The sequence below is a fragment of the Callorhinus ursinus genome, unplaced genomic scaffold, assembly GCF_003265705.2.
Source record: "Callorhinus ursinus isolate GAN/ISIS: 27379988/994484 unplaced genomic scaffold, GSC_fseal_2.0 scaffold60, whole genome shotgun sequence".
NCBI lineage: Eukaryota > Metazoa > Chordata > Mammalia > Carnivora > Otariidae > Callorhinus > Callorhinus ursinus.
This window is the reverse complement of record NW_027397122.1, coordinates 6,165,866-6,179,347: the sequence shown is the minus strand read 5'-3', so window position 1 is coordinate 6,179,347 and position 13,482 is coordinate 6,165,866.

The window sequence follows — 13,482 nt, the reverse complement described above, 5'->3', positions numbered from 1 at the left end:
TCTCTGTCCCCGAGGCCAGCCGGTGTCTCTGCGTGCACCTGTCTCCACTGGGCACCCCCTCTTCTATAAGGACGTCAGTTGTCCTCCCTAACGACCTCTTCTTAACTGGTCACGTCTGCTCTATCAGTGTCTGCCCCCTTCCCCGCCACGACCACAAAGAGTACATCAGCGCCAGCTCAGCCCCTCCTTCCTGCTGCCCGGGGATCACAGGAGACAGCTGAATAACCCACAGCTCAGGCCTACCTTGTGAACAAATTCCTTTTGAGTCTTAGATTCGTCAATGCAGGTACCCACATGTGACTCCCCCCCCTTGGAATGGCCCCAAGGTCTTCAGTCTCGATATATAATCAATCAACTTGTTTGCCAAACCTTGTTCAAGATGTTGGCAGGGCTCTGCTCCCTGGGCATGCTCCAGGGGAGAACCCATTTCCTTATCCCTTCCGGCTTCTGGACGTGACCAGCATCCCCTGGCTCATGACCCTTTCTTCCAGCTTTCAAGCCCGTCACTCCCACTGCCACTGCTGTCCACACACCTGCTCTCTGCGCCGGACACTTCTCTCTTTCCCTTATCCACACCCATGCAGTTGCCTTGAGGCCACCTGCATAAGCCAGGACGATCTTGCCATCGCAAAGTCCTTAATTTATCCAGCCCACAAAGTCTGTGTAAGGGAACACATTCCCAGGTGCCAGAGAGTAGGGCACCGACACTGTATTCTGCCTGCCGTAGGCGTCCAGGTAGAAAGGTGAGGGCGCACAGCCAGGTGACACCACAATGTTGGCAGTGGAGACAGACTTAGGAGGTTGTGAGAGAGATTTCCAAGCTCCTCGAGTTGGAAGGGTAGAGACCTCTTACCTAGTGATCACCACCTTTGCGGCCAAGGCATTTTGAGGAGGTGAAGTCGTTGATGATTCAAGTCAGGAAGCAGGAATGTTAGTGTTTCGTTATGTTTTTATCTGGAGCCGTACATTCTCGAAGCCGTGTTCCAAACCTTTGTCACTCAGGAAAAGCAAAATTAATATGGGCAAATAAAGCCAGAAAGAATCAAAGAGAGTAGAATGAGTTCTAATCAGATGTAAATAACAGCATAAAGTAATCTTTAATTCTCTCCCGCCGTGCTGAGTTAGAAGACAAAAGGGATATCAACAACCGGGGAAGATGAAAAAGAAGGTGCAAAGCGAGTTTTCGTCTCAAAAACGGGAGCTTGTTTAAAATGCTCATGGATCTTATGATTCCTCAGAAGTTCCCGTCCTTGTGTGCGTCACAGACACGTGGGGCATGGCTTTCCCACATGAGAATTACCCTGCTGCAGGGCCTCCTGTGGATGGCTCTCCCTCTGAGAACCTGAGCCCACAATGCCCCTTAGCCCTGACCCAGGAAGGAGGGCAGCCAGGAGGCTGAGGCTCTGCTCTGGGCGTGCCTTCCAGAAGTTGGGCTCCCCAGGAGGAAAGTTCTATTGGGCCCCGGGCGTGTCAGGGGTGCTGGTTAGGGTAGGGAGGGTGCCCATATAGGGTTGGAGCCAAGCTTTCAGGCTAAGGGGCTCCAGAAAGAGCAGTCACTGCGATGGAGATGGAGGGCTTCCTGGAGGAAGGGCTGTCGTGGAGCCAGCCCATGCTGTGAGGGAAGGTGGGAGGCACGTGGTCTGGAACACTTTGCCAAGTCACGTCGTCAACTTTATGCAGAGGACAACCAGCCTGAGGGGACCCACTGCAGGGGGCCTTGGACCCCCGTATTTTTTGACAGTAGCAGAAAAGGGTTAGTTGGGCAGGACTGACCCATGGAACGAAGGATGGTGCCCAGGTTTGGGCACAGAGGCAGGAGTGAGGTTGCTCCGCAAATATCTCTGGGATCACAGCAACCTGGATGCTTCTGGGCTTGGCATGGGTGGTGGAGGTGCCTCGACTCTGGGGGTGGAAATGGGTGTTAGCCTCTCTGTAACATCGGTGTATACGGAGACAGTTTCCTGCCCTGGAGAGGGGATTGGGGCTTGCAGGAATCAAGCCAGTCACTGGTTTTTGGGCGCATTCCTTCGAGACCAACAGACTGGGGGAGACAGCCTGCTGGGGCTTTGCCCTGGAGCGGGGGAAATTCACACCAGCCTGGAAGCACCGTGCGTTGTTGACCCGGTGGTGGTTCTGCCCCTTTTCCCTCTGTAACCAAAGCCAGTTTGTGTAAGGCGCAGGTTCTAGTGGAAACAGTTCATTACTGAAGCTAAACTGCAAATTGTCCTAAGTAAGCGGGGTGACAGCTCATTATCACCAAGTGATTGTGTCACACGTGCAAAGAGGCCCCACTCAGAGGGCATCTCTGCGGTCAAGAAGCAGGAGGCTACACTTCCCCGTGCTTCTGGGGAGAAACCATAAATTGTTAAAACTGTCCAAAGCGGTTGACTTCAGAAGTTGAAAACATCGCTTATTCTTGCATGTGGCCAATATATGTCAAGGAGCAAATTAAATTAATTAATCAAAAATTAATAACGCATGATAAAATTTAGTTGCAAACACATGTATCTTCAGACGTCTATAGCAGAACGTTAAAAATGACCTCGGTATCCAACAGTAGGGGGTTAGCTGCTTAAATTAATCTCATGGTGGCTTAATAATAAAAAGGTATATCCAAACCATAAAGTATAAAGTATCGTACAGAAGTTAAACACTGGTGGTGTGGTCATGCCCACAAATCGAATAAAATGAGGCACAAAATGATATTCACAACGCAATTTATTGGTAAATGTAGGAGGTAAAATTATAATAAGGACAATTAATATTTGTTTGGCACTTGCTATATATATCTATCTCAGGCACAGTTCTAAAGGCCTGGGTGTGTGTGTGTGTGTGTGTGTGTGTGTGTGTGCACTTATGTTTACCCACACATGTAGGTGGTCCACGGCTGCCCTGTGGGAGTGGAGCTATGATCATTTCCATTTAGCAGTGTCAGTGTTTGAACCCAAATGCACCTGCACACACACACACAAATGTACATACATGTGTATATATATCGTATTTGTATCATTAAAAGTATTACCGTGATTAATATCCTTATGTTTATACCTTTGTGTGTGTTTCAGCTGTTAACTTTGTTCTAGACAGTGACTGCTAGCCTATAATGAGTTACAAGTTAAGTGGAGTATGAACTATAAACTGTTACCTGAATGTGAACGATCATTTCCTTGTTGTTTCTATTATTTGAACCAAAACTTGTATCTGCTCTTCATTCATTTATTCATCTGCAAATTTTGCTATCAATCATGTGCTGGGGGGCACCTGCATGGCTCAGTCGGTTAAGCGTCTGACTCTTGATTTCAGCTCAGGTCATGATCTCAGGGTCGTGAGATCGAGCCCTGCATCTGGCTCTGCGTTGGACTGAGCGAGGAACATGCTTAGGGTTCTCTCTCTCCTCTCCCTCTGCCCCTCCTCACCTCCTCACTGCTCATGCAAACTCTTTCTCTCTCAATTAAAAAAGAAAAAAAAAATCATGTGCTAGGTACCGGGATTTGTAAATGTAAAGACCCCCCCCCCCCCAAGAGCTCGCTCTCCGAGAGTGCGCCGACAATCTAAGGATTCCCGCCCATAGTAGCTACAGCTGTGACAGGAAGGCCACTCGTGAAGGAGCATGTGGCTCTTGCATAGGAAGTCAGGGTGCATGTCACAGAAGAGAATCCTTTTTCCTAGTGTCGGGGAGATTGGCGTTTGCTGGATGGACCAGCGTGGCTACCCAGGGCGCAGGAAGGGTGTGGGAAGGTGGAAGGGTGCACCTGCCTGAGGTGCACCATTCTGAGGATGGCAGAAATGAGCAGTTGTTGCCAGAGCACAGGTGGGGACAGGTGTGGGGAGGTCTGGGGCTGGGCAGAACCATGAAGGACCAGACTTCGGAGTCTGAACTTGACTCCAACAGTGAATCACACAGAGACCGTCTCTCGGGAGGTTCCCTTCGTGGTCCCTGAGCAAGTGCACTTTGCACAATGTCTCTGAGACATTCTGGGACCCCCTGTTGTTGCAGAGTCACCGCTGGACATGGGGACTCACCAAGGAGGGTTAAGGACGGAGGATAAAAGCAGCATGTGGGAAAGACAGCTCTGGTGTCCACCAGGGTCCGTTTGGAAATCGGGATGAGCCCAGAGCTTCTTGGCCATTGCCTGAGCCTGAGCGGTAACACTGGGAGAGCGTGGTCAGCAGGGGCCAGCTGGGAGAGAGTTCTGAAACAGCTCTGAACCAGTCCTGGCAGTCAATTGCTTCTGCACATCGGTCCTTAGCAGAGGGGTAATCATGACAGCCAAGCCACCGAGCAGTCGACACTGATGCGGAGCAAGTGTGGGAGGGGAGAGAACACATACAAACCCAGAGGAGCCCAAGTTTGCAAAAAGAACAAAGGAAAAGGAGCCCCTGTTGACAACGGAGGGCGAAGGAGAGGGGTCGGGGGAGCAGACAACAGTAAGAAACCAAAATGAAGGAAGGAAACATGTTGGTGGCAGGTGCACTGTGAGTAGCCGGAGGGGGCGAGCAAGCCCCCCACCATCCAAGCCATGCCCTCCACCTCCCTCTACAAGTTCTCAGGGTGGGGGGTCTTGGTTCTCGCCATGGATTTCTTCCACTGGATATTCTGCCTCTGGCCTTTGTCACCTCAATCCTTCCTGGTGGGGTTGGCAATGCCTGCTCCTCTCAGCTCTTGTTTCGGGTGAGCATCTTTATTTCAGCTCCTAGGGGCAGCCGAATTCTGCCTCTACCCTCCCACTTTGTGGCCAAGAGCTAGCACGGATAAAACCCAGGGTTTTCGGAATGCTTACTATGCACTCAGTGGGTCTGGTCTCAGCCATCTACCCTCTGTGTTTAAAACACGCATCGCCAGGAGGGAAATACAGCCAATTTCCACCGAGGAGGTGGCGGTGCTAACTGCCCAGTGGACCGCTCAGGGCGGGGGCCCCTGCTGCTCACAGGGCGGGTCTCGGGCAGGTGGGAGATCTAGTTCTGTAGTGCAATGAGACAAGGTGAGTGTCTTCCCAGCTAGCTCCAAATATCTATGCCACCCATGGGGTGCGTGGGACAAAACCAGCCTTGGAGTTCAAGTAAGGCTTGTGGTTAGTAAGATGTCACAACCCTCAGCAGGAAGAGGAAAGTGGAATTTGTGGTCTTAGGTTTGCAAACTTCTTAATGGCTGGCAGGATCTGTTGAAGGGCAGTGGGATTTTATCCTAATTATGACCTAGCCAGTTTAGCCCTTTGTGGCTTCGTGGATGGGGACTTTATTTTCAAAGACAAACCTGCAGCCAGAACTTCATGTAGTTTGCTTTGGTTTCTCACTCTTGCTACATCCCATGGGGCAACATGGGCAGGACCAGATGGTGCCTGTCCACACCGTGGGTCATATGCCAGGGGTGAGACGCTGAGCCTGGGAATGGATTGCTTTTATGGAATTTATGTCATGTATTTCCTTTATAGCAGATCTTCCCTTTTCTGGGAGGTAGGGGGCAATTGTGGCTTCATCTTGCCTTACTACTCAGTATAAACACAAGCCTGAGGAAAGGGTCAAGGTTCTTGGCACCCCCAGCAAGGACAGGCAGGGCCACTCAGGGCCCATAGTAGACTGCCTCTCCAAAAATGGCTCTGTGAAAAGGATACTGACAGAACGATTTCCGAAGAGGTCATGCTCTTTGCTCAATTACATATTTAGGCTCCGTAAAGATGTCACAGGCTTGGGGGCACCTGGGTGGCTCAGTCGGTTAAGCGTCTGCCTTCGGCTCAGGTCATGATCCTGGGGTCCTGGGATCGAGCCCCGCATCATCGGGCTCCCTGCTCACCAGAGAGCCCGCTTCTCCCTCTCCCTCTGCCTGCCCCTCTGCCCACCTGTGCTCTCTGTCTCTCTGTCAAATAAATAAATAAAAAATATCTTAAAAAAAGAAAGATGTCACAGGCTTAGGTTAGGGGAGTAAACCAAGAAGGATCTATCTCCTAGTTAAGATTTATAACAAATTTGTGTCTGTGACTTGAACTTCTGTTGATTATAGAGGAGCTTATGTTCTTTCCTAGAGTTCCAGTGCTTCTGCCAAATCTTCAGTGTGGGATCTGGAAGATTTCCACTGGCCCGAGATTGGGCATGTCGTTCTCTGATACACTGTTCTTGTAACACATGTTCTTAGTCCATGGGTAGACTAATCCCCCATTTTCACTGTTCAGGTGTCCATGAAATCTGGCTGCGGACACCGTCATCACAGACCTGCTCTTTTTCCCTGGACACGGCATCACCTGGATGATGAATATATGTTCACAAAGATGGTACCTTTCTTCCCTGGCTCTCAACCATAATCAATAGTGTGGATATTTTCTAGGTGTGCCGGTGTACAAAACTGTTCCTAACTAGATGTACTTGCCACTGTATATCCAACATCTTCAGGGGAGTGGGTTTCCCAAGAGGATCTGTAATATATCTTTAGCCACATTAATATGCTGAGCAAGCTTCTGATGACTAGTGCTTGGCACCAGTAAAGGCCAGAACAACTCCAGTGGCTGATGCTATAGTAGCAATGATGGGCTGCCTCAGTCCCTTTGGGTTGTTTTAACAAAATACCTGAGTCTGGGTGGCTTATCAGCAACAAGCATTTATTTCTCACAGTTCGGGAGGCTGGAAGTCCAAGGTCAGGTGCCAGCATGGTTGGGTGAGGGCCTTCCTCTGGGTCAAAGTCTCCCCATTGTGTCCCCACATGGTGGGAAAGGGAAAGGGGGCTCTCTGGGGTCTCTTTTATAAGGGTATTCATCTTATTCATGTGGGTTCTCCCAAAGATCCCATGTCCTAATACTGTCATCACACTGGGCACTAGGATTCCAATGTATGAATTTGGGAGAGGGCAAAAACATTCAGACCACAGCATGGACCAGTGAAAACAGACTCAGGAGAATCTGTGCCCTTCCTCGCCCACCATGGGAATTCTCCAGAATTCCTCCAGGCCTTCCTGGAGGAAGGTCCCCTTCCTGGAAAAACTTCCAGGAAGTCCCCATGGGGGACTCTTTTGGGTTCTGGTGTCCTTTCTGATGGCAGCCCTTCCATCTGGCAGGTCATACGGCACTTGGCCCAGAGTGCTGTGAAGCAAACCACAACGGAACCAAAGGAGATGTCAAGGTGATTGTTTCAGACCTCCCCTCTGCCTCTCCCACTCTCAGTGCTGTTTACTGGCTTGGCTCCAGACCCTGGACTCTAGACCACGGGCTCCCTTCCCAGTGTTTCTGTCACCACGCCTTTAGGATTCACCACCCTCTGGGCTCCATGTGTGATTGTTGGCTCAGGGCTGTTAGTTTTGCTCTCGTGCCTGGTGGGCTACCTGGTCTTCTATATTCAGATGTGTGTGTGTGTGTGTGTGTGTGTAGGTTTTGTTTTGTTTTGTTTTTTTAAACCAAAGAAGTAGAGTTGGTATCTTCTGAGAGCCAGGAAGTAGGATACATTATTTCCAGGTCAAGGAAGTGCTTGTGGAGAAAGTACTACTTGCCCTGGTGATGGCTTGCGTTATGGAATGGGAAGATGTTGGAATGGGCTAATGGGCTGTGGCAGCAGGCATGGGAGGTCCAGAAGTAGTTTGCTGGGGAGCATCATGAGAGAGGGTGTGAAGTTTGGTTTAGGAACAAAACACACATAGGCACTGTTGAGTGCTGAATTAGCAAATTATACTTTTCTAAAAAGTGTGCATCTAATTTCTGCTCTGCCTTTTTCTTTTTGGAATTGCTTCTCTGTTCCTTAAACTGCATTATAAGTTTGTCCTTTGAAAGCTCAGCACTACGTGGAGAAACACTTGCCTGACACCATCCCACCCCTTGATTCTTCCTTAACAAACCCACTTTGTGGTTTCTCCAGTCACTTGGTCTGGACAGCGGCTATTATATTCTGTTTCTCCTGGATCACTGAAATAGTCTCCAGGTGACTTCTTCAAAGTTCAGGAGTCCCTTCCTCTTGCTATTTGCACGTATCTTTGGAAGCAGCAGACAAGTAATGATTTTGTGATCTCTGGGCCATAGAAACTCACCCCTTCCATATTTGTTTTCATTATACCTTGTTTCGTAGGAAGATTGCCAGTAAATAAATCAAAAAAATCAGAGCATTCTCTGGAGTCTCACTGCCATTCAGTACTCCTTAAAGTGTATGTCCTGCTGTTTATTTGTCTAAGTGTCCTTGATGGTTCTCAGAGAATTCCTTGTTCATCATCATGTTAGAGCACTGCACCATTCAAAATCTACCGCTTAGGGACATCAACTCATCTGGGAGAGTTTCTTTGTCTGCTTTTCTCATTAGTTTTGAACTTTCCAGAAACTGCCCCAGAGAAGGCTTTAAGTGCTCTTTGTTTAAACTATAAGTATATACCAGTTATTCCATTTTGTCAAAGAATTCCCAATGGTTGCTGAAAGGATTGCCTGTGCCATAAAAAGAAGGGCGGAGGAGGTCGATCAGAAAACATGAGACTGCAGAATTCAATGTATGTATTTGAACAAAATGGATGGAATTAAAAGGGATTGGGTCATAAAACTGACAATTTTTATGCTGTTTGGAAGCACTTTCTTTCTTGAATGATTTGGTCTTGCAACTAATTTTTCATTGCATGATTTTTTGATAAATATTTAATACATGTTAACTGAGTGTCTACACAGTGCTAAGTACCCATGACACAAACACGAGTAAAACAAAATCTCTGGCTTTGAGGGTTTGCAAGTGATTGTGGAAGAGTAGAATTTAGGCAAACGGTCTTGATAATGTGCCAGATCAAGATAAGTGCATGCATGTTTCCATTAGCTGGGAGTTGTCCATGCCTACTTGCTTAGGATCAGTGTGCTTATCACAGAAGAATCAATTACTGGAAGCAGCACCCAGATGGCTGGAAATAGGCAGCCAAAGGCGGTCAAGGCCAATGAAATGAGGGTGCGAGGTGTGTGCCAAGCAAGCTGGGGATAGTATGAGCTGACAGCGAAGTGTTGCTGGCGTCGGTGACTATGCAAGTGGAGAAATTCAGCTACTCACAGCATCTTCTCCTGTTGCTTCTATTTATATGTTCTGGGAGCAGTTAGAAAAACAATTGCAAATGCAGTTGGTTAATATGTGAGGAATCCCGAGGGAAGAATGAAGGATTTGTCTACCTCTGTCTGGAAGCAGTGAAAGTACCATATGATAAGTTGAATCCTGAAGATGAGTCATCGATCGATGTCGTGTTGGTTGAGATGGGGATGTCACCCAAAAAATGTACTAGAGACTTTTCTTCTTCTCTTTCTCTGGAAAAATACAAGCACAGGCTACATTGACATGATTTTGATGTTCAGATGGTGAAAATATTTACCATGAAGTATATAGTGGGTTGGAGAAAATTTTGCTCTGGTTTGTACAATCAGATGAGAATAATGTTCTGTTTCTGGATGTATCATTTGGTTCCCTATAGAAAAGAGAACTTACCCATGGGGCGCCAGGTAGGTCAGTCAGTTGAATGTCCAACTCTTGATTTCAGTTTAGGTCATGATCTCAGGGGTTTCACGCTCAGCAGGGAGTCTGCGTGGGATTCTCTCCCTCTGCCCCTCCCCCCACCCATACTCTCTCTCAATAAACAAACAAACAAATAAAATCTTAACAAGGAAAGGAAAAGAGAACTCATCCCATAGGGCTCAAACAGAAAGACTTCAACAAGAACACTTAATAGAGGTGAAGTTGTGGTTAGCGGTGAGGCTGTGGTGAGTCAGGATCCCTAGAGTGTAAGAAACGGGGATAGCAGTGGTCAGGGAGCGAGTGGAGACATAGAGACTTACAGAGGTGTGGTGCTACACCAGACAAAAACAAGGAAGTGCCCTGACCTCTCTCTCGTCCCGTTGTCCACTTTATGTTGGGGTTTCCCATTAGCTGAACCCAACCAGAAGCCAGCGGCAGTGCGCTTAGATGATGCAGTTTGCAAGCACCAACCTCCAGGGCAAAGACCAAGACGGGGTGTGTGTGGGGGGGAGTGGAGAATGGATGGGGGGCAATGCAGATGGACACTGGTTTACCAAGTATTAACAGCCTGGTTCAGCAGGAGAAAGTGGTTGAACCAGTAACGATTAGGTGCACATACAATGGTGGGGGGCAGTGGTCACCCATGTAATTTCTCTTTTTTTAAGATATATTTATTTATTTGAGGGGTGGGGGAGGGGCAGAGGGAGACAGAGAGAGAGAACCCCAAGCAGGCTCCACGCCCAGCATGGAGCCCGACGTAGGGCTCAATCTCACGGCCCTGAGATCATGACCTGAGCTGAAATCAAGAGTCGAATCCATGCTTCGAGAGAAGAGCTGGTCAGGAGAACTTCCTACCCTGGGCCAAGAGGTTGAAGCGAGAGACAAGACAGAAGCACAACTGCAATGTGCCCACCACCTCCATTTGCTGCACTCTCTCCATCCACAGCCCATTTTTAGCGCCTGAGTTTAGAGAGGGATTAATTTTGCAGAAATTTTGGAGAAATATCCAAATATACATCCTGTCAGTATATGTTTGAAAAAGGCGATCCCTAATTTGTTAGCCTACCCAAATTCTGCAACAGTAGAAAAAGGCATTCGGTTCAGGGTGAAGTGTGTCGAAAGGCGAAGAGAGAAGGAAGCGCACTGTGTGCCAGAAGTGTGCTCGTGTGGAGACGCATGGAGCCAAGACAGCTAGTCTGCAGAGAAGGAGCTGGGAAGACTTAAGACCATGGCACCAAGCCTGGGTGATCTATTTGCTTTCTGCCAGCAGTGGCAGCCCAGAAGGGCTTTAGTGGGGTGTGGCACCTGCCAACTATAATTTGCATTTTGATGTGTGCTTTATTTCTTTCCAAGATTCTATGTCAAATGCAAAAATGTCTAAAAAGCAAAAGAGCCAGAAAGTCCTTACAATTACTCAGGAAGTGCTCCTCTCGCAACGTTCTGTGATTTCCTCAGACCAGGTGAAGCAACAGAGCGCTGAGGTTAATAACAGGGGCTTCGGTATCAGCTGGGTCTTGGCTTGGACCATTCGTTAAGTATTAACCTGTGTTGTGACCCTCCTCAGGTGAGGTATTTAACTTTTTCCGAACAACATGCCCTCAATAAGGAGAAATGGTCTCAGTCCACGCTCCAGAAGTCTTTGCAAGGCAATTAGATATCATAATGTACTTGAAGACAGTGCCCAGATTATAAAAAGTGACCCCTCGATGCTAATACCAACGGATCCTTATACTATAGACAAGCACATAGTTACACAACTGCGCCTGTGTAGGGGTCTTCCTCTGCACATCCCTAGCTGATGATGGGCAAACACCTCCTTGTAGCCATGTGCATGGGACCTGCAGGGAGCACCAGCCTTCACTCACGCACACCTCAGGGGAGTCTCCAAGTTGGATGCAAGACTCTATCAAAGCCAAGTTAATGGAGCCTCTCATTCTCTTTTCAGGAAATGGAAATTGAATCTACCACTTCGTGAGTGACTTTTATATCACCATCTCCATGGCCTGTTTTGAGGATCATTTGAAGAATTCAGTATTTCTTGAATCCTGCTGTATGTTAGGCAATGTGATATATGATATAAAATCTGGTTTCACCCTCAACAGTTGGCATGAGATAGATACACAGGCAAGAGATTTGAAACAGAATAGTGAGAAACACAGATAGAGCCCCTACCCTCAGGGGACTATTGTCCGGGAAAAAAAAAAAAAACAGTGATAATTTTCGAAGTAATTATGAGCACATGATTTCTTTTTATAGTTTATTATATGAAACCAATAGAAATTATTCTGATATTAAGAAGTATCTTATGATAATCTTTTTTTCCCCTGATTTACCCAAAGCAGTAATTTATTTAAAAGATGTATTTTGGATATAAGTAATAAGTAGGCTATTTTTTCTTTCAGTTTTATTGAGCTATAATTGACATATAAGGTTGTATCCATTTAAGGAGGAGGCACAGGACTGTTTTGAAGGATAAGTGGCAGGTGCCACGAGGCGTGGGACTGAAGTAGGTTACATAGGTAAAGAGGTCGGCTGCCTGGAGGAAAGAGGGAGATGCTGATACTCCACGGCTGAGGCTTTATCAGCAGCGCCATCAGCCAAGAGTGGACTGCTCCGTGCAGGATCAGATCTTGCATGTGTTCCAAGGCACACTGAAGCTGGGGATGGTTCCTTGCAATGCCAAGGTGGTTGGCGTAAGTCCAGACCCACATTCTACCCTCAGTGTTATAAGAGGCATAGAGCAGTTAGCAGCTGCATGAAGACATTGTCATTTTGTTGAAGCTGTTATTTCTGGCATATCTCTCCTGGCCACTGACATGAAAAGGTGATGCATTCAAAGTTAATGAATATCACTAGCACTTGGATCTGAAACTGCTGGTGGAACTTGAGCAGAAGGTGTAAGTCCAGCTAAGCCCAACACACCACTGAGGGCAGTGCTGCGTCAGCCCGATTCAGGTGACCGGGCTGAAACTCATCTAGGCGTCTTTCATTGTCAACAGGTATTAACTGGGTGCTTGCCACATTCCAGGTTCATGCTCAGAACCAGGTTGACTAAGTCAGAGATCCCAAGGTGCTTATAGTCTACTGGGGAAGCAGAGAGAGACTATGTGGGTGATAACACCACGTGACGATGCCTGACCCAGGAAAGTACAGTACCTTAAGGAAGAGGAGGCTCACCTTTCAGATGAGGAACCTGAGAAAGTCCATTCAAGCCAGTGTTAAAAAATAAATAGTATAAAAGTGAAGGGCAAGGACTGAAATTTCAACTTGCCTGGCAACTCGAGTTAGAGTCAAAGACAATACTTAATGTCACTACCATGACCACCAACACCACTGTCACTGCTACCAACATCACCAACACCACCACCACGACCACCACCACCAACAATGTGATAGAACATCTTCTAAAAATTTACTGGAATCTTTTGTTTCTAAAATTATGTTTATAGTAGGATATAAGAATACTGATAAAATACAAACATATCATTGATGGCTTAGATGAGAGGCTTCAAGACTTCAAGAAGGAAGAGTTAGGATAGTTATAGAAATATTGGAGGAACCATGTCAAGCTCATCATTGCTGACTGTATTCATGCTAGAGAGGTGAGCAGGGGGTTTACCCAGTGTTCCTTTTTTTTTTTTTTTTTTTTTTTTGTGTACCGGAATCTCGCTAGGTCCTCCATCAAAGGGAAGACTAAATGCACCAGGAGCAATTGTTAGCATTTTTGCATTCTTAATAGTTTGGTAGATTCAGATATTTTTCCAGAAAGATATATTGGTCCAGTCAGAGACTCTGCTGGAGAAGCCATTAGCCAGTGAGATTCTGCTCTTTTTCAGCTGCATGAACAAGTGCTACTAAGGATTAGGAGAGCATTGAATTCTAGATTTTCTGGTAGTTGCTAAGAAGCACAGAAGCAAACTCTCCCATCATAAATACATTAAAAGATAATTCAAAGTGTCTACTGCCAACCCCCAAACAATCCCTCTGTGTGCAGAAACCAAGAGGGATGGCCTTGATGTGATAAATGATGGTGAGCTCTCT